The 22,648-nt window shown below is 33.0% G+C and overlaps 1 long non-coding RNA gene across 1 annotated transcript; it reads right to left on the bottom strand.

The window, feature by feature from the left end:
* Positions 1-495: 495 nt before the first annotated feature.
* LOC149899037 (uncharacterized) lies at positions 496-1,511 on the bottom strand. Its single transcript, XR_016458005.1, has 3 exons — positions 1,361-1,511; positions 1,170-1,231; positions 496-1,095 (listed from the first exon to the last, which is right to left on the bottom strand). It is a non-coding gene; the product is annotated as an uncharacterized LOC149899037 (long non-coding RNA).
* Positions 1,512-22,648: the final 21,137 nt, after the last annotated feature.

Genomic DNA, 22,648 nt, shown 5'->3' with positions numbered 1-22,648 from the left:
CCTAATTACGCGGACTACTGAATTGATTTAGATAGAATTTGATGCTGACGTAGATATTACATCATGCCCAGAAATGAAAGGTACTATTTCTGAAAGAAGTTATAAACCCTAATTCTTCTCAGTCAAAGTCAAGAGTGGAAGATATCGCTAATACAGTAAAACTCATGCGAAACTTTGGATGTTAATTTGTATATTTTTTTGTTAGTTGTTACTTAATCACGTCAAGACTACATTACCAATTTTGATAAAATATAGCTAATTGCCTGGATTTACACATAGGATACTTTTTATCCGAACTGAACACTTCTGTGGGATAAAACAGGATTCACGATATAACCTAATTCCACGCGGGCAAAGCCGCGGTAGGAATAATATTTTTTTAAATAAAAAAATTGTTTAAAAAAAACACAAAATATATTGACGCATGTATTTATTTTTTGCACTCTATTATAATTGTAATTATTCATCACAAATAATCAAAATAAAATAGCCAGAACAAAGTTAGGCCCTGGTAGGATAGGTAGGCAGGTACAGCAATGTGAGACGAACACTGGCTTATTTATACCAATAATAATGTATTATAAACATTAAATTAAGTTTACTTTCTAACAACAAAAATACATAATATTAGCTAATGTGAAAACGAATCAACCAATCATCCCACAACAATGAAATGTGCACACAAATATTCATCCAAATCGGTTCATGTGATTAGGAGGAGTGACTGCAGGGCCATCCTCCGGGCCCAATTGTGTTTCCAGATCACCCAGGAACTCAATTTAATATACTTACACAAAATTTTTCGAAATGAAAACTCACATTACTATGTAAATATGAATATAAACCGGTTTTAGTACTAAGCAATTTCCCGCACAGGTGTAGTAAGTATAAATGAAATAAATATCAACATCAAATTCTTTATACAACATACTTATCTAACTACCACCTACTAAGAAATTCTTGAAATTTTTTCGTATTTTTTTAAAATATAATACTACTCCAACGAGCTCCTGTTCCATAATTCCATATTACGTCCACCATACTTCCACTAAGTTCACCATGATTTTTTATTTCTTTGCACTTTGTTGCTTTTTGCTAAAAATGGAATCATGCGATAAAACCAGTAGAGCGTTGATAACATACATTTTTGACTGAATAAAGGTACTTACGAAGGAGTGGGTTCACATTGTGAACAATCAGTGGGTTTATTTTCCTTCTGGATTCCGGATTTCTGAAAAGATTATTTATGCTATAAATGAAAAAATCTTATACATTCGTTATGTACTTAAAACAGGGGTACATATCAAACATCGTCTATAATACAATAATTATCATCAAATTTAAAATAAAACCAACTTACTTCTTAATTTGTTCCAATTGTAAGCATTCTTTTTCCTCCAACCTTTATGTTTCTTCTTCTTATTTTCTTTATTGTCCCCATTTGTCTCATTTTGTCTTATCGTGTTGTCACCCTTTTTTACGATTGCGCAAGCGACACAAGTTCCCCGTGTGACGGCCGTAGCGGGAATGACTCGTGCAGCGATCGGGGTAGGAAGGTACAGGGCGGCTCTCGCTATATTGGCTGGTCAGGCGCTAATTTCAAGTATTTCTTGTTTATTTCAAAACCATCGCATATTTCAAAATTCTAACACGGTAGACGTATAGGTTGTATATTTTATAGTTAATATCCAAAAAGTCGTAACTTTACGTTTGTTATTTTGAAGATGCCAGAGATTAAAAAAAAATAACAATGAGAACTTTGTATTTTTTTTCTATCGAGAAAATATCATGGAATCATGTTTCTAAAACGGTAGACGTATTGTGTTACTATTGAACTTTCTTGTCAAGAATTTTCATCACGACAACTTTAATAATATAAAAATTACGAAGGTTTAAAAAGGGCCGTAAATGTTAGAAAAATTAATTCATCACCTTAATAGACATCCATACTAATATTATAAATGCGAAAGTAACTCTGTCTGTCTGTCTGTTACTCAATCACGCCTAAACTACTGAACCAATTTGCATGAAATTTGGTATGGAGATATTTTGATACCCGAGAAAGGACATAGGCTACTTTTTATTGCGAAATATGTACCACGGGCGAAGCCGGGGCGGACCGCTAGTATTTATATATTTAAGTAAAATACACAAATAAACAATGAAATAACTATATATATATATATATATATTTATTTTTATTAACGTAGCGTTGACTCATCGCAACTTGGTTATTTTATTGCACGCCTCATAAGCGAAGCGTTGAGGTGGGTACTACTGTCACTTCGCGCAAAACATCTGATTTTTCAAACTTAAAATGTCTTTATGTATCATACATTGCACTTGTAAGATAATACATACACACACATATTAAGAAAAAACACTATTTTTAACGTTCATGATATTTTTGATGTAATTTTTGTTATTTAAACTAGTTAAAAAACAGTTTAAAAAAGTTCTGTCTTGGACGTCCGTGTGTCTGTATGTGCGGATCCTTTTTCTTGTTAACACGATAGCGACCGAAATACTTTACTAATCGAGTCTTTTTTTTTCTCTTACGCTTGAGTATGCTCAGGAATAGAACCCTTTCATTTTTCAGGGTCTGATTCGATGTGGTTTAATTGTTATTAAATAAACAAAAATAATAATTAATAAATATTTATTAAAAAAAAATTATGAGGCGTGCACTTTTGGATTTTCCAAATTATTTTATTTTATTTGCAACACAAACACAAAGTAGTTAGTATGTACATCCGTCCGTGAGTCAATCATTATTTAATATGACAACTAGATATTTTTCCTCCTTTATAAGGATAAATTTTATAAATACATATTATCATCACTAGTCTCTTTAGTCTACGTTATTAACAAACATTGATGACACAAATTATCAATTATTAAATTGTGTAAATTTAAAATTCCTTTAACATACTTATTTATGCAATATTTTTCCTCATGAAAATTGCAGAAAATTCAAGTAGTACTTCAGAAAACATATCGTTTGCTCGCAGCCATATTTTATTTCTAACCTTTACAAAATTTCCCGCCATAACTTAGAAATGTCATACTTTTGTCTTCTTCAACTTTAACCGGGGAAGTTATCTCGTTAAATGCACCAGAACTTCATTCAGATGACTAAAGTTTTGAATTGCCGACCACAAAACTGTGGCCTCCGGTTGTGTCGGAAAGTTCCAACTTCTTGAGGAAATTGTGAATAAGATAGGTCTATTTAAAATGGCGCAATGGCGGTTAGTAAAATTAAAGAGACCTCGTCATTTCTTCACGTGTTTTAGCGGAGTTATAAACGTGCTTAATTCCTTGATATTGTTTTTATTGTTTTGAGTTAACTATATGATGCATAATAATTATATTTTAAATGCTTTTATAATATAATTAATAATATGATTTACATATGTCATACCTAATCATACCACACATTGATCAAATATTCCCTATTTCTGGGCTTTGACTCGATTTGCCGAAGGCTTATTTCTGTGGGTTATTTAGTAATTTAAAAAAGTTTGGAATATCCAAAAGTGCACGCCTCATAATCTCATCCTTTACAATAAAATTGATTATTGTGGTGTATCACTACATAGTATAAAACAAAGTCGCTTTCTCTGTCCCTGTGTCCCTATGTCCCTTTGTACGCTTAAATCTTTGAAACTACGCAACGGATTTTGATGCGGTTTTTTTTAATAGATAGAGTGATTCAAGAGGAAGGTTTATATGTATAATAACATCCATTAAATAGTGGAGAAGTAAGTACTGTTATTTTTGAGGTTTCTAATGTGATGTCGTAAAAAATTACATTTTTTCCGCTTAAATTGCAAACGCAGGCTGAACCCTATGAGTTTTATCAAAATAATGTACTAAGTATTGTACACATTGAAAAGGTCTACAGAAAAGTCCGTGATGGTATATGTCTATCTCTTATGGATAACCCACAATAACTTTTTTTTGTCATTTACTTTTTACGACAAATAATGGCTAATTTTCGAAGCGATTTTAACCAATACAGCATTAATCCTTAACCAATTAAATACCTTGAATACATTGTTCATTTAATATAGATGTATAGGGCCCTTTACACCGTATGATTTAAGTGAATATTTTCGAAGATATTACAGATTTAAAAATTGCGGGACGTAGCGTTTGCGGCGGTACCGGCCGGCCGCCCGGCTATATATTTTATACCCGTGCGAAGCCGGAGCGGGCCGCTATGTTTTTATATACAACGTTGAACGTTCACAGTTTTTCTGTAGTGTATTTAGTATCAGCATTGCACCCGTGCGAAGCCGGGGCGGGTCGCTAGTATAATATATAAGTATGTAGATACACTTGTTCTCATGTGCCAATGCTCTTGTACTGTCTCAAGATCTTTCAAGGTGTCACTACTGTTAAATTAGATGGTAATTTAAATTGAAAATTAACAGGCTCGATAGAGCCTGGCGCCAAGTACCGTTCAACACATGTGCGTAGCATGTGTGCGCCAGCTCTTCGAGTCTCTATACCGTAATCAGAACGGTATTTTGAGGTTGTAAAATTTATTTTTTTCCCAAAAATTTTTTTTCACTCAAATATCAATTTATGTCAAAATATACACTTAAATAAAGTATATCCATCGTTACTGACCAATTTTTATAATATTTTTATAATAAACTCTATTGACGTGACAACGTCTTAAATTAGGTTGCGGCTGGGAGTCACTTATGAAAAAGTGTAACGCTCGGTAACGTTACGATGAGTCACCGAACGAGAGAGAGGCCCGCCGAATGCCTTGCGTCTCTCTCCCACTCAACTATGATCGAGAAAAAGACGTTGTCACGTAAAATCTTCGCCCGTAAAACCGACTTTACAGGCAACCATTTTTTTTAATTAATATTATTTATTAGCTCAAACTATAGTACCCCCGATTTTTAGATCTTGGCTTTTTTTCATGTAAAAAGCGGACGGGCACAGACTATAAATAAAAAATACGATCACATATAGTTATCTCAGAAGTAGATTAGACCAGGGTCGATAATTTTTGAAACAAAAAAAAATAGTAGTAGGATGAAACCCATTAGAAAAGGAGGGGAATGTGATAAAAATTAAAGGAAAAATAAATTACAGACAATCCGAGTTCGGGAAGTGGGACGGGGGGAGCTTTTAAGAGAAAAAAATGGTCTCTCTCGATTTCCGACAAAACTACAAGTCCTACGGAAAAACGTTCAATGGCAAAGTTGTAGGTAATAAAAAGATCTACAACTTTTGTATTCACAATTTTTTCACATAACCTCAAAATTTAGGTGAAAAATTCCATAAACCAAGTTTTTGGTTTTTTATTTTTATCTACTTCAAAATTTATTTTTTTTCTACGAAATTTGGTGAAAACTTACTTTATTATGTCCCAAATACACTGTAATTTATTTGATTGAAAATATTTATTTTTTCGCCTTATTTCAACTTAATACCAAAAAAAAGTGTGTGCGTGTAACCTTTACGCGCGATTGAAGTAAAACTTCTTTGGCGTTGACGACATATATCACTGAAATGATTAAATATTAACTTAAATAAATAAATATTAAGTATATTATAATTTAATTATATTTATTATTCATGTGCTTTACAAAGATTATTTAAATGTTATATTAAGCCCGCCCCGGCTTCGCCCGTGGTACATATGAGAAATAGATGTTGGCCGATTCTCAGACTTACCCGATATGCACAGAAAATTTCATGAGAATCGGTCCACCCGTTTCGGAGGAGTATGCAGACTAACATTGTGACACGAGAATTTTATATATAAGATTATTCATTCGAAACAGGTAATTGAATGGCATAATAATTTCTTACGTACGAAATTATAGGTTTGTGGTAACTATAATGTGAAACATAAATTTTACTCTCTAAATTTGCTACTTTTCTTGAAAATACAGCATCTATCGTTGTACCGAAACGCGTTGTTGAATGAAGTCGAGAAGTATTCATAGATAAATCAAATTTTTCTTCTAAAAAATCAATCAACGGCTGAGATTCCTGAGAGCGAAAATTAACATTAAAATCTCCAGTTAGAATCCTCGGTAATTCATGATAATTACTATTTAAAAGTCGAGAACCTTCAATTGTGAAGTGAAGTAATTGCTGATGAATAAATTTTATGATATTTGTCAGGCTAGTATTTGTAGAAATATAAATAACAACGATAATCACAGGTTGGTCATTCGTATTAACACATCGAACCAAGGCGATGTCACCAATTTGTGAAACCTCATCGAAAATTTGTGATAATATCGTTTGTGAAATATTTTGAATTGGTTACATTGTTCAGTGTATCTGTAGATGAATGATATACAGCTACTCCACCAGCAGTTGAGTTGGGTCGTTTGTATTGGGTAACGCAATAAAAATTTTCAATAAGAATTTGTTCGTCATTTTTCATCCAAGTTTCGGAAAATAACAGCAATGTGGACCTTTTTAATACTTTATCATTCAGATCAGAAACATGAGCACGTAAACTTTGGCAGTTGAAGGAAAATAGTGTAATGTTACTCTCATTTACAAGGTTATATAATTCTTCCTGTTGTGTTATTAGGCGAGAATTTGAAAGTCTTTCAAATTCACTCTGTAAATCAACTATTCCCCCTGGACGCTTTCTTCCATGATAAAATTTGTTGTCATCGGTGTTTGAGACAATGAACAATCCATTTATATCAGTTACTCGTGATAATGCTACATATAACAGCTGCTGACTGTGACTTTTATTGTATTCATAAACGATTTGATCAAAAGTACCACCTTGAGACTTATGTATTGTAAGCGCACAAGCAGATACTAATGGAAAGTGATTTCTCTTTGCAAATATTGTCTTATTCATTGGTACAGATGACGATCTTCGTAAAATTGGGACTGCTGTTCTACTAATGTTTAGAGTTTGAATATGATGGGCAGCTTTTTTCCTAATTTTCTCTCCTATCTTACCAGGGAACTCAAGCCATAAGCGTATGATGTTATCACTGTCATCACGTTCAATATACACTAACTTTCCAACACAACCGTTGGCTAAGCCATCAGATACATCAATATTGGTTGTAATAATGTAAAATTTGTTAAGAACTAATATGATTTCATAAGGCGATCCTCCTGTATCAATAACTGACATTTTATGAAATTGTTGGCGTACATCTAAGGCGTACATATGCTTCTTGTTCAACTGAATGACAACCTATATACATATCTGTTGCTATGGATACTACTTTGTCTTCAGCAATATTTAAAATAGATTGATTATAATCCGCAACATGTTTATTTTTATTTTTAATTTACTTATTTTAAAAGTAATAAATAAACAAGTAGATTTAGAGATTTTCAAAAAATTTTGCAATTTAAAATAATGTTTTTAAAACTGTTGAATTTTTCATTCACTTTGCTATTCACAATTGATCCGTTTGAAAATTTGAAAATAAATAATCCTAATTGATTATGATATTTGCCACTAGCTGGCGTATAACGTCAAGAAGCGTGTAGTATATGACATATACTTACAACCAATCAGAATTATTATTTTTAAATGGCGGAAACTACACAGACTATAGTAAGCGTTACTTCCGTCAGAAAAAAAATCTGAGTTACTCCCTAGTCGCGCCTAAAGAAGTTTTACTTCAAAAACAACCTAATTTTCAATCGAAAATTCTGACGTCAAAATATCAGCTTTTTACAAAAAGTTTGGGGGCTTTTTGTTCGTTGAAATATCTTCTTTCTGATGGTGTAAAATATAATATACATTACCTCGATAAGACAAAAAAAAAGTGTGTGCGTGTAACCTTTACGCGCGATTGAAGTAAAACTTCTTTGGCGTTGACGACATATATCACTGAAATGATTAAATATTAACTTAAATAAATAAATATTATATTATAATTTAATTATATTTATTATTCATGTGCTTTACAAAGATTATTTAAATGTTATATTAATATTATTCATTCGAAACAGGTAATTGAATGTCATCATAATTTCTTACGTACGAAATTATAGGTTTGTGGTAACTATAATGTGAAACATAAATTTTACTCTCTAAATTTGCTACTTTTCTTGAAAATACAGCATCTATCGTTGTACCGAAACGCGTTGTTGAATGAAGTCGAGAAGTATTCATAGATAAATCAAATTTTTCTTCTAAAAAATCAATTAACGGCTGAGATTCCTGAGAGCGAAAATTAACATTAAAATCTCCAGTTAGAATCATCGGTAATTCATGATAATTACTATTTAAAAGTCGAGAACCTTCAATTGTGAAGTGAAGTAATTGCTGATGAATAAATTTTATGATATTTGTCAGGCTAGTATTTGTAGAAATATAAATAACAACGATAATCACAGGTTGGTCATTCGTATTAACACATCGAACCAAGGCGATGTCACCAATTTGTGAAACCTCATCGGAAATTTGTGATAATATAGTTGGTGAAATATTTTGAATTGGTGTTACATTGTTCAGTGTATCTGTAGATGAATGATATACAGCTACTCCACCAGCAGTTGAGTTGGGTCGTTTGTATTGGGTAACGCAATAAAAATTTTCAATAAGAATTTGTTCGTCATTTTTCATCCAAGTTTCGGAAAATAACAGCAATGTGGACCTTTTTAATACTTTATCATTCAGATCAGAAACATGAGCACGTAAACTTTGGCAGTTGAAGGAAAATAGTGTAATGTTACTCTCATTTACAAGGTTATATAATTCTTCCTATTGTGTTATTAGGCGAGAATTTGAAAGTCTTTCAAATTCACACTGTAAATCAACTATTCCCCCTGGACGCTTTCTTCCATGATAAAATTTGTTGTCATCGGTGTTTGAGACAATGAACAATCCATTTATATCAGTTACTCGTGATAATGCTTACATATAACAGCTGCTGACTGTGACTTTTATTGTATCCATAAACGATTTGATCAAAAGTACCACCTTGAGACTTATGTATTGTAAGCGCACAAGCAGATACTCTTAGATTACAAAATAAAATACAGATAGAGCATGTCAATCATTTATCGCCCTTGTCAAAGAAAATACGAAATCAAAAACGAATACGTTCCTCCGCTAGTGCTATAGCGATTCTAGTGTCATGCAATACGTCAAAAGGGGTTTGATATTTTAGCACAGAATACATAATAGTAGCTAAACGCTACAGAACGGACACTCTCCTCCTCCCGCCAAAATTAAACTTACCTCACCCCCGCGCGATCAGACATAAATTGGGCCATATTTTTCTGCAAGGACGATACGCAACGAAGATTGACAACATTAATCAAATTGACTTAAAGTAATTTTATTATTTTGGATTTGTGATCATCGTTTTTCGTAGAAAATGGTTAGATATTGTGCTGTTTACGGATGTATTTCATCAGAAAAACGCGAATTTTTTTTTACGCTAGTCACAAATGTGCCAACCATAAAGCGTTATCACACACATTTGCAGTCTCTACAGTATGACTGTCAAAACGATCATTTTGTATGGAGTGTCCGGGGTGTGATTTTAGTAAAAAAATGCTGTCTTGTGATATTAAAACGCTGTAAAACTTGTTCCCGAAAACAAACAAAAAGATAAAACATCGTTTTACAGATTTTCTGTAGATTATTTGGCTTATTTAATTTTGTATACAAATAATAATTTTACAAATACGAAGGAATTCAAAACTTCAACGTATGCTGCCAGTATTTTGAAAATGAATTTGCCATTTTTAGGGGTAAAATGGTTAAAAGATTTCGGGATTCGGATTCGGATTCGGGGTAGTGCTGTTGGATTTTTCGATCGTGAATGTGATTATTTGTATAGTGCAATAAAAGTTCATGGTCATTATTAGATTATTTTAAAAAGCATTATACATTTTTTGTTACTTTTATAAAAAGTGTCGTTTTCGTTTGCGATTTAATTCATGTGAACTCCATGATGGATATGATGAAAATAAAATGTCCCGCATTCTCGACTAAAAACTACCGCTATTCGCATTCATATGTTTTGAAAAATAAAAACTTTTTTTAATGTTATTTATTTAATAAATTTAATGTAATTTATTTAATAAATTTAATGTAAGTAATTTATTTAATAAAAATTGAATAAAATTATTTTGTCCATGTATAACTTTAGTAGATAGGTGCTTTATGTAACAAAATAATTTTTACAATATTATAAAATAATATCAAAAACCCGAATTTATATTAAAATAAAAATTAAAATATGACTGCTAATAATTTATGTAGCCTCCGTCACTACTACCACAGCTACCTTCATAATTCAGATGATTGCAATGACACCTCACAAGTCACAACTCAAAATCGATCCAACAGTTGATACTGCAGGGCGTGTCAAAGAAATATTATACATACATACCTACACTCGAAAAACATAACCCTCTTTCTTCCGTAGTCGGGCAAAAATTTGGGAAATTTTTCATTATCTGGTAACATAACACGCACACAGAAGCACCGTGTTCGTACAGTGCAACGGCGAAATGACAGCACACATAGCTTTATGGAAATGACGATAAATCATTCGGTTTAGTTCGGCATCGCTCCATCTGTCTTTTATTTTGTAATCTAAGCAGATACTAATGGAAAGTGATTTCTCTTTGCAAATATTGTCTTATTTCTATTCATTGGTACAGATGACGATCTTCGTAAAATTGGGACTGCTGTTCTACTAATGTTTAGAGTTTGAATATGATGGGCAGCTTTTTTCCTAATTTTCTCTCCTATCTTACCAGGAAACTCAAGCCATAAGCGTATGATGTTATCACTGTCATCACGTTCAATATACACTAACTTTCCAACACAACCGTTGGCTAAGCCATCAGATACATCAATATTGGTTGTAATAATGTAAAATTTGTTAAGAACTAATATGATTTCATAAGGCAATCCTCCTGTATCAATAACTGACATTTTATGAAATTGTTGGCGTACATATGCTTCTTGTTCAACTGAATGACAACCTATATACATATCTGTTGCTATGGATACTACTTTGTCCTCAGCAATATTTAAAATAGATTGATTATAATCCGCAACATGTTTATTTTTATTTTTAATTTAAGTACTTATTTTAAAAGTAATAAATAAACAAGTATATTTAGAGATTTTCAAAAAATTTTGCAATTTAAAATAATGTTTTTAAAACTGTTGAATTTTTCATTCACCTTGCTATTCACAATTGATCCGTTTGAAAATTTGAAAATAAATAATCCTAATTGATTATGATATTTGCCACTAGCTGGCGTATAAGTCAAGAAGCGTGTAGTATATGACATATACTTACAACCAATCAGAATTATTATTTTTAAATGGCGGAAACTACACAGACTATAGTAAGCGTTACTTCCGTCAGAAAAAAAATCTGAGTTACTCCCTAGTCGCGCCTAAAGAAGTTTTACTTCAAAAACTGTCGTACACTTGAATTATTCAAGGGTAAAAGCTCACTAGGGCTGCAGGGTGATATTATCTCGTTAAGGTCTAGTGGGTAAAGTCACATCAGCGCAAGATGTCTACTTAGAGCGGCAGCGGAGGAGTGTCTTTAGGGCACCAACGGTGGCGTTCACAGGCCGAGTTAGCAGGCTTATTGCGCACCCATCAACACGCACTGGACCAGCGCGATGGGTTATTATTTGTCCAAACCTCTTCCCTCATAAAATACATATTAGAATACAAAATTATGAAAAGTAAACCTAAAAAAACGCCCCAAGTCCCTGGCGGTACTCGTGGGCGTACTGTTGATGACAGTAGGCAGGCACGCCCCGGTCCAAGGGGTGGTAAGAATCTCCAGGTGGGTAATCTAAACTGTCCGACGACCCAGGCTAGCAAAAAGGATATACAGAAACTTAATATTTTAACTTATAACGTTAGAACTTTAAGAACAGAAGAAAGACTTGTTGAGTTAGAAAACGCATTAGAAACCATCAATTACGATATCGTAGGTCTAGCAGAAGTGAGAAGAGAAGGTGAACAAATTATTGAAAGAAAAACGAACACTTTTTATTATAATGGAGAACAAAATGGCCAATATGGCGTTGGATTTTTAGTTTCAAATAGGTGGAAGAATAACATAATAGAATTTATAGGCTTCTCTAATAGAATTGCATTACTTAAATTTCGGATTAATGACAACAAAATACTTACAATCATACAAGTATATGCACCCACATCTACACATTCTAATGATGAAGTTGAAGATTTTTACGACCTACTTAATAAAGCTTGCGATGAACACAGAGGGACCTGGACTATGGTATTAGGCGACTTTAATGCAAAATTAGGCATTCGAAATTCAACGGATGATCGTAACATCTTAGGACCACATGGGTTGGGCATTCGAAATGAACGCGGAGATCGTCTACTACAATTTGCTTTTGGCCAACAATTAAGTATAACGAATAGTTTCTTCTTTAAAAAAATAAATCGTCGATGGACATGGCTTTCCCCTAACGGATTCACACGAAATGAAATAGATTTTTGTCTTTCTTCTAACAAATACATAATAAAGAACACAGAAGCTCTAAATAACTTAAAATTCAGTTCTGATCATCGAGCATTACGTACAACTGCTAGTTTCAATATGAAAATCCTGAGGTATAATAGAATTAAACACGCAATCAAGAAAATAGATAAGAATAGCTTAATAGCAAATACAGAACAGTTTAACTTAGAACTAGATAATTATTTCAACTTATTAGAAACAAACGATACAGAGGATCCAGAAATTACTTACAATAATATCATAAACAGTATCAAGAGAGCAAGTAAAAAAATAAAAACCGTAAAGAACAAAAATAAAAAATTGACAAAAACTACCTTAGATTTAATAGACAAAAGACAAACGATGACACTTTATACTACTGAATATAAAGAAATAGATAAAAAAGTAAAGAAACACGTAAGAAAAGATATACGTACATATAACACAAATTTTATCCAAAAGGCACTCGTAAAAAACACATCTCTTAAACAGGCTATACGTAATACACAACCAAGCAAACCATTAATTTTATCATTAAAAGACTCAAATGGAACCAAACAAAGCGCGCGGGATAAAATTATACAAATTAGTACTGAATTTTATAAGAAACTAGCGGTCCGCCCCGGCTTCGCCCGTGGTACATATTTACGTTTTCTCTACATAAAAACCATCCTCGTACTTCAAGGAATATAATAAAAAAAGAATTATCGAAATCGGTTCAGCCGTTCTCGAGTTATGCGCTTACCAACACATTTTGCGATTCATTTTTATATATAAGATTGTATTCTGATGACTCATGTTATTGTATAACCGATAAAAACTATGTACGTTCGGAAGTAGTAAATCCAATCACAATTGAAGAAGTCCATTTAGCCATAAAGAGTATGAAATACAACAAAAGTCCAGGTGGAGATGGGATCACAACCGAATTCCTTAAAATTGGCGAACCAGCTCTTATTCCCTATATAACTCAACTATTCAATAACATATTACGAACGGGTATATTTCCCAAAAGTTTCTGCCATTCTAATATAATCCTCCTCCACAAAAAGGGAAATAGATCAGACATAGAAAATTATCGTCCTATCAGCCTCATATCGCACCTATACAAAGCCTTTATAAAAATCATTGGAAATCGCATCACAAGAGATCTGGATAAACAACAGCCCCCAGAACAAGCAGGATTTCGCGGTGGACTCTCCACTACAGACCATCTTCATTCGATTAACCAAATTTTAGAAAAAAGCCATGAATTCAACCTCCCCCTTTACCTGGCCTTCGTTGATTATTCAAAAGCATTTGATAGCCTGAAACACAATGCCATATTCACAGCCCTCAAACAACAAAATATAGAACCGACGTACATCCACCTTATACAAAATATCTATAGTACCAGTACAGCTTCTGTAAAAATTAATAGCAATGGCCCATCCTTCCGAATAACAAAAGGAGTCAAACAAGGTGACCCATTGTCTCCAAAACTCTTCAATGCTACCTTGGAAGAAGTATTTAGAAGCTTGGCAGCTCGATGGCAGAACAAAGGTTTTAAAATCGGTGAGCATCGATTAACAAATCTTCGCTTTGCTGATGATATTGTTCTCTTTTCCTCCACAGCCTCTGAGCTACAAACGATGCTCGAAGACCTGAGCGATGCAAGCCTCAGGGTCGGACTTCAGATGAACATGACCAAAACAAAGCTTATGACTAACAGCATCAAAACCACCATCGTTGTCGAGGGTGGGTCGGTTGCATATGTCGATGAGTATACTTACCTCGGCCAAATAGTTTCTTTTCAAGCCAGGCAGGATCAAGAAGTTGCCAAACGCATTGAAAACGCTTGGAGAAGCTTTTGGTCGATGAAAGAGCTGATGAAAGGAGACTTGCCTCTTTCACTAAAGCGAAGGCTCATGGACATGTGCATCTTGCCCATCCTCACCTACGGTGCACAGACCTGGTCATTGACTGATCGCCAAAAGTCCGCACTTGGGGTTTGCCAAAGATCAATGGAGCGCAGCATTTTGGGCGTAAAGCTTTCTGATCGCATTCAAAATAGAACGCTGCGCTCAAAAACACAGATTGTCGACGTAGCCCATAAAGCTGCCGAGCTCAAATGGAACTGGGCTGGACATGTTTGCCGGATGTCCGAAGAGTTGTGGGCAAAAATCACCACTATGTGGATCCCCGACAATGGAAAAAGGCTGCGTGGAAGGCCCAAAATCAGATGGCGCGACGAACTGGACTCTCATTGTAAGGAATGGGCTAAAATTGCTCACAATAGGAAGACATGGACGAAGGGAAGAGAGGCCTTTGCCCAGCAGTGGGACAGCCATGGCTGAATAATAATAAATAATTACCATAGTAAATTTACTCAGAAAATGCATACAAACAGTGTGATAATGAGCTTTTACTAAATCAGGCACACTTCTCGAACTCTATATTTTCTCTTGTATCGGCTTTTCGGTAACATTTCAAAAGAAAAAATTTCATCTGATCAAAGTAACGATACCACAGCTAACATTTGACAGCATGTTCATAAACAAAATGATGTCGATAAAAACATTTCAGTTCGTTTGAGAAATTTGCCATTGCCAAAAAAGCTCATTATCACACTGTTTGTATGCATTTTCTGAGTAAATTTACTATGGTAATCTTAATCTTAATCTTAATATCGCTGCCCTAGTTCAACAGTAAGATATTTTGAACAAAGTATGTTTTGAGATATTCATACTTTTATGATTTTAGTGTCATTAATTCACTCGTTGTTAATTGAAATGTGGTTGATTTTTTAAAACTATAGTTTGGTTTAATGTGTTACGGAGTTATTTATATTTCAATATTAATAAAATAATTTGAATATTAGTTTTAAGGCTTTTAATAGTAAGATAACCTTATATTGAACTCAGACTAAATAAAACATGTTTTGTATTTTTAATGTTGTCTCTAAAATGGTTTATTAAAAATTAAGTTTATATTGTAACTCATAGATTTATTGTTTTTTGTTTTGTTTAAGAAATACTAAAGATTTATCAAACCAAGCTTCCAAATTTATGGAAAATCCACTGAGATCGACACAATTTTAAGATATCTCAGTATTACAGTACATCGATATTTAAGAATGTAAGTTGTCCGACTAAATCCGCGGAAATGTTTGGTAACGGGATAGGAAAATTAATTAAAAACTGAGAAATAGTTTGCTTGTAATGTATTATTTATTATACCTAGTATCTTAATTGCACAAATCAGTCTCATATTATAAGTTAAAATCTTATTATTATTTTTGCACAAGTCAGTTTAACTATTACTAATTTACTAGCTTACCGCCCGCGGCTTCGCCCGCTTTGTCAAAACCTAATAAATTATATACTAAAACCTTCCTCTTGAATCACTCTATCTATTAAAAAAAACCGCATCAAAATCCGTTGCGTAGTTTTAAGCATACAAAGGGAGATAGGGACAGAGAAAGCGACTTTGTGAAGCGAAGATTTTGTAGCCAAATTTGTATGGATCTTCTTTTTTTAACCGCCTTCAAAAAAAAGGACGAGGTTATCAATTCGGCCGGTATATTTTTACTTGGATAAATTTGATGTCACCCCATACAATTTTTTGACCATTTTCGTCTAAGTTGAAATTTTTCACCATTTTAGACAGTTTTTTCCAGTCATAAATCTGTTGGTAACCTATTTCATTGACTGTATAAGGTTTACCAGTTTTTTGGCTGATTTTAATTTTTTTTGGCAGTTAGATGTCTCAACATAGAAATGTTTTTATAATTCCATATAAGGACATTTGAAGATGTCTCTGTGTAGAAATAAAAGAAAAGTAAAAATCTTCCTGACTTTGTAAGATATCTTAAGATGTCAGATTCTTGAACTAAAGGTCGTTAAAAATATGCCAGTGAGACATTTAAATTTGGGCACTTTGGTTGCGTTTTACAAATATCTGAGTTTTAAACCAGACAGAAGAGCGAATTTTTCACATGAAACAAAACTTATCTCAATTTTGTTTTTTTTTAAGATATCTTACTGTTGAACTAGGACAGCGATATCTTAATATACTATTATAAAGGCGAAAGTTTGTAAGGATGTATGGATGTATGGATGTATGGATGTATGGATGTATGGATGTATGGATGTTTGTTACTCTTTCACGTAAAAACTACTGAACCGATTACAATGAAATTTAGCACACATGTAGAGGGTAACTTGGATTAACACATAGGATAGTTTTTATCCCGGAAATCCCACGGGAACGGGAACTATGCGGGTTTTCCTTTGCAAACGCGGGCGAAGCCGCGGGCGGAAATCTAGTGTATATTATATTTTACACCATCAGAAATTAAATATTTCAAGGAATAAAAAGCCCCCAAACATTTGTAAAAAGCTGATATTTTGACGTCAGAATTTTCGATTGAAAATTAGGTTGTTTTTTTGGTATTAAGTTGAAATAAGGCGAAAAAATAAATATTTTCAATCAAATAAATTACAGTTTATTTGGGACATAATAAGGTAAGTTTTCACCAAATATTGTAGAAAAAATTTTTTTTTTGAAAAAGATATAAATAAAAAACCAAAAACTTAGTTTTTTGAATTTTTCACCTAAATTTTGAGGTTATGTAAAAAAATTGTGAATACGAAAGTTGTAGAACTTTTTATTACCTACAACTTTGCCATTGAACTTTTTTCCATAGGACTTGTAGTTTTGTCGGAAATCAAGAGAAACCATTTTTTAGCCTTAAAAGCTCCCCCCCTCCCACTTCCCGAACTCGGATTGTCTGTAATTTATTTTTCCTTTAATTTTTATCACATTCCCCTCCTTTTCTAATAGGTTTCATCCTACTACTATTTTTTTAGGTTTTTACATTTTACTATTTTTTTTAATCCTCCGCACATACAGACACACGGACGTCCAAGACAGAACTTTTTTAAACTGTTTTTTAACTAGTTTAAATAACAAAAATGACATCAAAAATATCATGAATGTTAAAAATAGTGTTTTTTCTTAATATGTGTGTGTATGTATTATCTTACAAGTGCAATGTATGATACATAAAGACATTTTAAGTTTGAAAAATCAGATGTTTTGCGCGAAGTTGCAGTAGTACCCACCTCAACGCTTCGCTTATGAGGCGTGCAATATGTCAATAGTGTTATCTTTATTAACTATTTCGTTATATAGTCGGCATAGGTATTTTTGTATTGATTACCAGGCATGGAAGAAATTCTTTTACCAAAACAGATGTAGTTAGTTTTTTCAACATTTATTGACAACAGGCTATCTTCCAACCAAGCAGTGATTTTGCACATCTCTTTTTCAGTTATCAATTTCAAATCACTCCACGATTTGGCGTGGAAGATAACTACTGTATCATCAGCGTACATGATTGTGTTTGCAGAATGTAAAGGGAGACTACATAACTCGTTTATGTACGCTAAAAACAACGTAGGTCCCAGTGTGCTCCCCTGTGGAATACCGTATGTGCAGGCTGCTTTGCTGCTCGTTAAATTATCAAGGCGCACCACTTGCTCTCTATTAGTCAGATAGTCTTGCAGCCAGTCAATAGCTACACCTCTTATACCAAGGTTTTCAAGCCTTGAAATTAAAATAATAACATTTTCTATAAACATGAACATAACAACCATTTTCATTCCTGTTACACTATATGCAAATACAAAATGTTTTTCAGATTGTTTTGTTATTTATCTTATTATTATCTAAAAAAAACTTCATTAAGATTGTATGATGTGTACCACATTATAATATAATTAAATAAAACACGTTAGTATATCACTTCAATTTATTTCCACAATATAATTTATATTATATCAATCATATTTGTACAAAACAATGATGACACTTGTTCTAGTTTAAACGGCTTATTAATCTAATCATTAGTACTAAAAACATACAATCCTTGTTTACGTACTTTTAGCATTTTATTTCTCTCTTAAACATCTATACTTTATGGTCTAAGATCCGAATATAGGTCGACCTTCACCGGCGTGATAATAAAATGAGCCCAATTATAATATAATTATATTAAAAATGTATTAAAAATAGGTTTGCTGGAAAAATCCTGGACAGGACATTTTAATTAATTTAAAAAAAAATTTAAGTTACAGAAACTGGTTTGTGTAACTGAGCGTCTTTTTGAAGTAATTGTTGCATCATGCTTTTACAGTTTAGGCTCGCTCTGAGGTATCGAAATTCTTCTTGAAATAATTTAAAGGTATACACGTGCCGCTAAAATAAAATGTATCCTTCACACACTTCACAGGTACTTTTATAACATCCAGGCTTAATGTGTGTTTGAACTCGTCATCTGTGTCTTCCCCTGTTGCCACTTCGAGCACCACACATATGAGTATTATGTTATATAGGAAATACTTCGTGAAATACATTTTGTATTAATGGCACACGACACAGCACGAACAAACAATAATTACGACTGAACTCAGAGGTCTGGAGCTGTGGAGTGATAAGAGAAATATGTGCCGAAGTTTACATTATGAATAATAACAAAATATGAATTTTTGACTCATTTAATGCGGTCAATATGTTTGTTATTTATATGAAACTAGCTTTCCGCCTGCGGCTTCGCCCGCGTTTTCAAAGAAAAACCCGCATAGTTCCCGTTCCCGTGGGATTTCCGGGATAAAACTTAGCCTATATTACTCGTGGATAATGTAGCTTTCGAATGGTGAAAGAATTTTTAAAATCGGTCCGTAAGTTTATGAGCCTATTCATTACAATCAAACAAACAAACAAACAAAGTTTTCTTCTTTATAATATTAGTGTAGATATAAAATTATGTTTTAAAAATTACCTTGCCTGAGATCCTCTTTCTTATGGGTTGTTGAATAGGAATAGCGGCAAAGTTTTGAAGTACTAGTAGGAAGACTATTATGATGTTGGTTGATCTGTATGAGTATGACAAATATTATTTTTATGAAACAACAATCCAAGATGGCGCCGACGAAAATTTGACTTTTTTTCGTGATGGGTGTCATTTTCATGGTTTTTGGGGTAGCTATTAACGAATATGAGGTCAAAACTATAATCCAAGATGGCGCCGACGAAAATTTTACATCTTTTCGTCATGGATGTCATTTTCATGGTTTTTGGTGTAGCTATTAACCAATATGAGGTCAAAACTAAAATCCAAGATGGCGCCGATGAAAAATTTGACTTATTTTCGTGATGGGTGTCATTTTCATGGTTTTTGGGGTAGCTATTAACGAATATGAGGTCAAAACTATAATCCAAGATGGCGCCGACGAAAATTTTACATCTTTTCGTCATGGGTGTCATTTTCATGGTTTTTGGGGTAGCTATTAGCGAATATGAGGTCAAAACTATAATCCAAGATGGCGCCGACGAAAATTTTACATATTTTCGTCATGGGTGTCATTTTCATGGTTATTGGGGTACCTATTAACCAATATAAGGTCAAAACTAAAATCCAAGATGGCGCGGACGAAAATTTTACATCTTTTCGTCATGGGTGTCATTTTCATGGTTTTTGGGGTAGCTATTAGCGAATATGAGGTCAAAACTAAAATCCAGGATGGCGCGGACGAAAATTTTACATCTTTTCGTCACGGGTGTCATTTTCATGTTTTTTGGGGTAACTATTAACGAATATGAGGTCAAAACTATAATCCAAGATGGCGCCGACGAAAATTTTACATCTTTTCGTCATGGGTGTCATTTTCATGGTTTTTGGGGTAGCTATTAGCGAATATGAGGTCAAAACTATAATCCAAGATGGCGCCGACGAAAATTTTACATCTTTTCGTCATGGGTGTCATTTTCATGGTTTTTGGTGTAGCTTTTAACCAATATGAGGTCAAAACTAAAATCCAAGATGGTGCTGACGAAAATTTTATATCTTTTCGGCATGGGCGTCATTTTCAAGGTTTCTGAGACAGCTATTATTAAACCAATCCCCAATGTAACCGTCGATAATTTGGTATATTTTTCTTACAACCGTTTACATATTTTTCGAGCAGAATTCAAATTCTGTGGAACTGTACACAGATAAGCCTTTTGAAGTGAAACTTCTTTAGACGCATTGAGAGTAAAATTTCAAGATCGCGTCATGGTAATACTGTCACGTTATGGAGCAAGGCGGTGATTTTGGTATCTATAAATCTCGACAAAGAACTTTCACTTCTGACACGTTATCTCGGCACACACGCTCTTTATTATTTTATTCTCTTCGTTTTAATGTTTTAGATGAACTTTATTTTAAAAAAAGTTTAGCGAATATATTTGTCAGAATATTAACATGATTGCCACAGAGTTACGTTTTATATATATTACATTTCTAAATATGCATTTCAATGTTCTTTAAAATTGTTTTTTTAAGACTGTCTACAAAACTGTAGTTGTAAACGTTTTTGTTATTTTATTTTATTTAAGTTTACTTTAAAGGAGTAAGAAAAATATACCAAATTATCGACGGTAACATTGGGGATTTGTAAATAGCTGTCTCAAAAACCTTGAAAAAGACACTCATGCCGTAAAGATGTAAAATTTTCGTCGAAACCATCTTGGATTTTAGTTTTGACCTCATATTGGTAAATAGCTACCCCAAAAACCATGAAAAAGACACCCATCACGAAAAGATGTCAAATTTTCGTCAGCGCCATCTTGGATTTAGATTTTGACCTCATATTGGTTAATAGCTACCCCAAAAACCATGAAAATGACACCCGTGACGAAATGATGTCAAATTTTCGTCGGCGCCATTTTGGATTTTAGATTTGACCTCATATTGATTAATAGCTACTCGAACTCTTTGAAAATGACACCCATGACGAAATCATTTCAAATTTTCGTCGGCGCCATCTTGGATTTTAGTTTTGACCTCATATTGGTTAATCGCTGCCCCAAAAACCACCCACATTTGCTACTTAGGAAAAGTTCAGATTTAAAGATATCATAGGTAATGTGACGATTATAATTTCATTCCGACCGTTTCTCGGAATAACATACATTTACTTAGAAGGGTTTAATATAATATTGCCGGTAACATAATAATATTATGATGTATGATAATAATTAATAATTCATAAAAAAGTATTTTATACATTTCTTAATAAGCTTCGATATTGTATACAATAATACAATTCATTAATTGATTATTATTCAAATTGTTGTAAAATAGTCACACTTTTTTAAGTTGGTTGAATACACTAACATACTTATCAGGATCGTACCTACTAATAAAAATAACAAAATGAATTTTTAAAGTTCCCAGTAATCTTCTAGAATCAATTTCAATTTCAATAAAAAAATAAAATAATATCAAGTATGAAGATGGTATATAAAATGGAATGTGCTATGTTTACGTGAGCGTGATGTTCCCGCGCACCACGTTTCGACGTTGATACCTAAATTTGAGTAACGCAGATATTATGTATGTGACAGCGTCCTTAAACATGTTTGCGGTGCAAGACTTCAATTTACAAAATTCAATTATTATTTTGTCTTTTTTATTTGTTTTACTTTTAATTATTATTACCAATATTTTCAGAAGAAAATAAATTATTAATGTATATCCAGAACGAGAGTTTCATTTTAAACTTTAAATGTATTTATAAAATAGACCAATAAACCAGAAGAGTTCTTTATGTTTAGATGATGTTGATGCTACAATAAGAAACATGATATTTTTATTTCTAAGAGCAAATATTTTTACGAGAAATTAACAATAAATTATCTTTTACTAGCTTACCGCCCGCGGCTTCGCCCGCTTTGTCTAAAACCTAATAAATTATATACTAAAACCTGCCTCTTGAATCACTCTATCTATTAAAAAAAACCGCATCAAAATCCGTTGCGTAGTTTTAAAGATTTAAGCATACAAAGGGACATAGGGACATAGGGACAGAGAAAGCGACTTTGTTTTATACTATGTAGTGATACAAGAATTTAGAAATACTCTAGCCTCTAACCATACAGAAGGAAAAAAAGTAAACCATACAGGATTACTTTGTTTTCCGTGTGTGTCTGTCAAGGCCTTTTTTTCAGGAACGCGAAGAGGTATCCAACTACAATTAGAAACAAATAATCAGGTCTACTGGGCTTTATAACTGTGAAAAAATCAAATCAATACAATCAAGTAATTAGGTCTATAATACATTTAGCTATAG

The sequence above is a fragment of the Colias eurytheme genome, chromosome 21, assembly GCF_061535395.1.
Source record: "Colias eurytheme isolate Ceu_HAF_F1 chromosome 21, ilColEury1 Martin Lab GWU primary, whole genome shotgun sequence".
NCBI lineage: Eukaryota > Metazoa > Arthropoda > Insecta > Lepidoptera > Pieridae > Colias > Colias eurytheme.
This window is presented reverse-complemented; position numbering and strand designations above follow the sequence as displayed.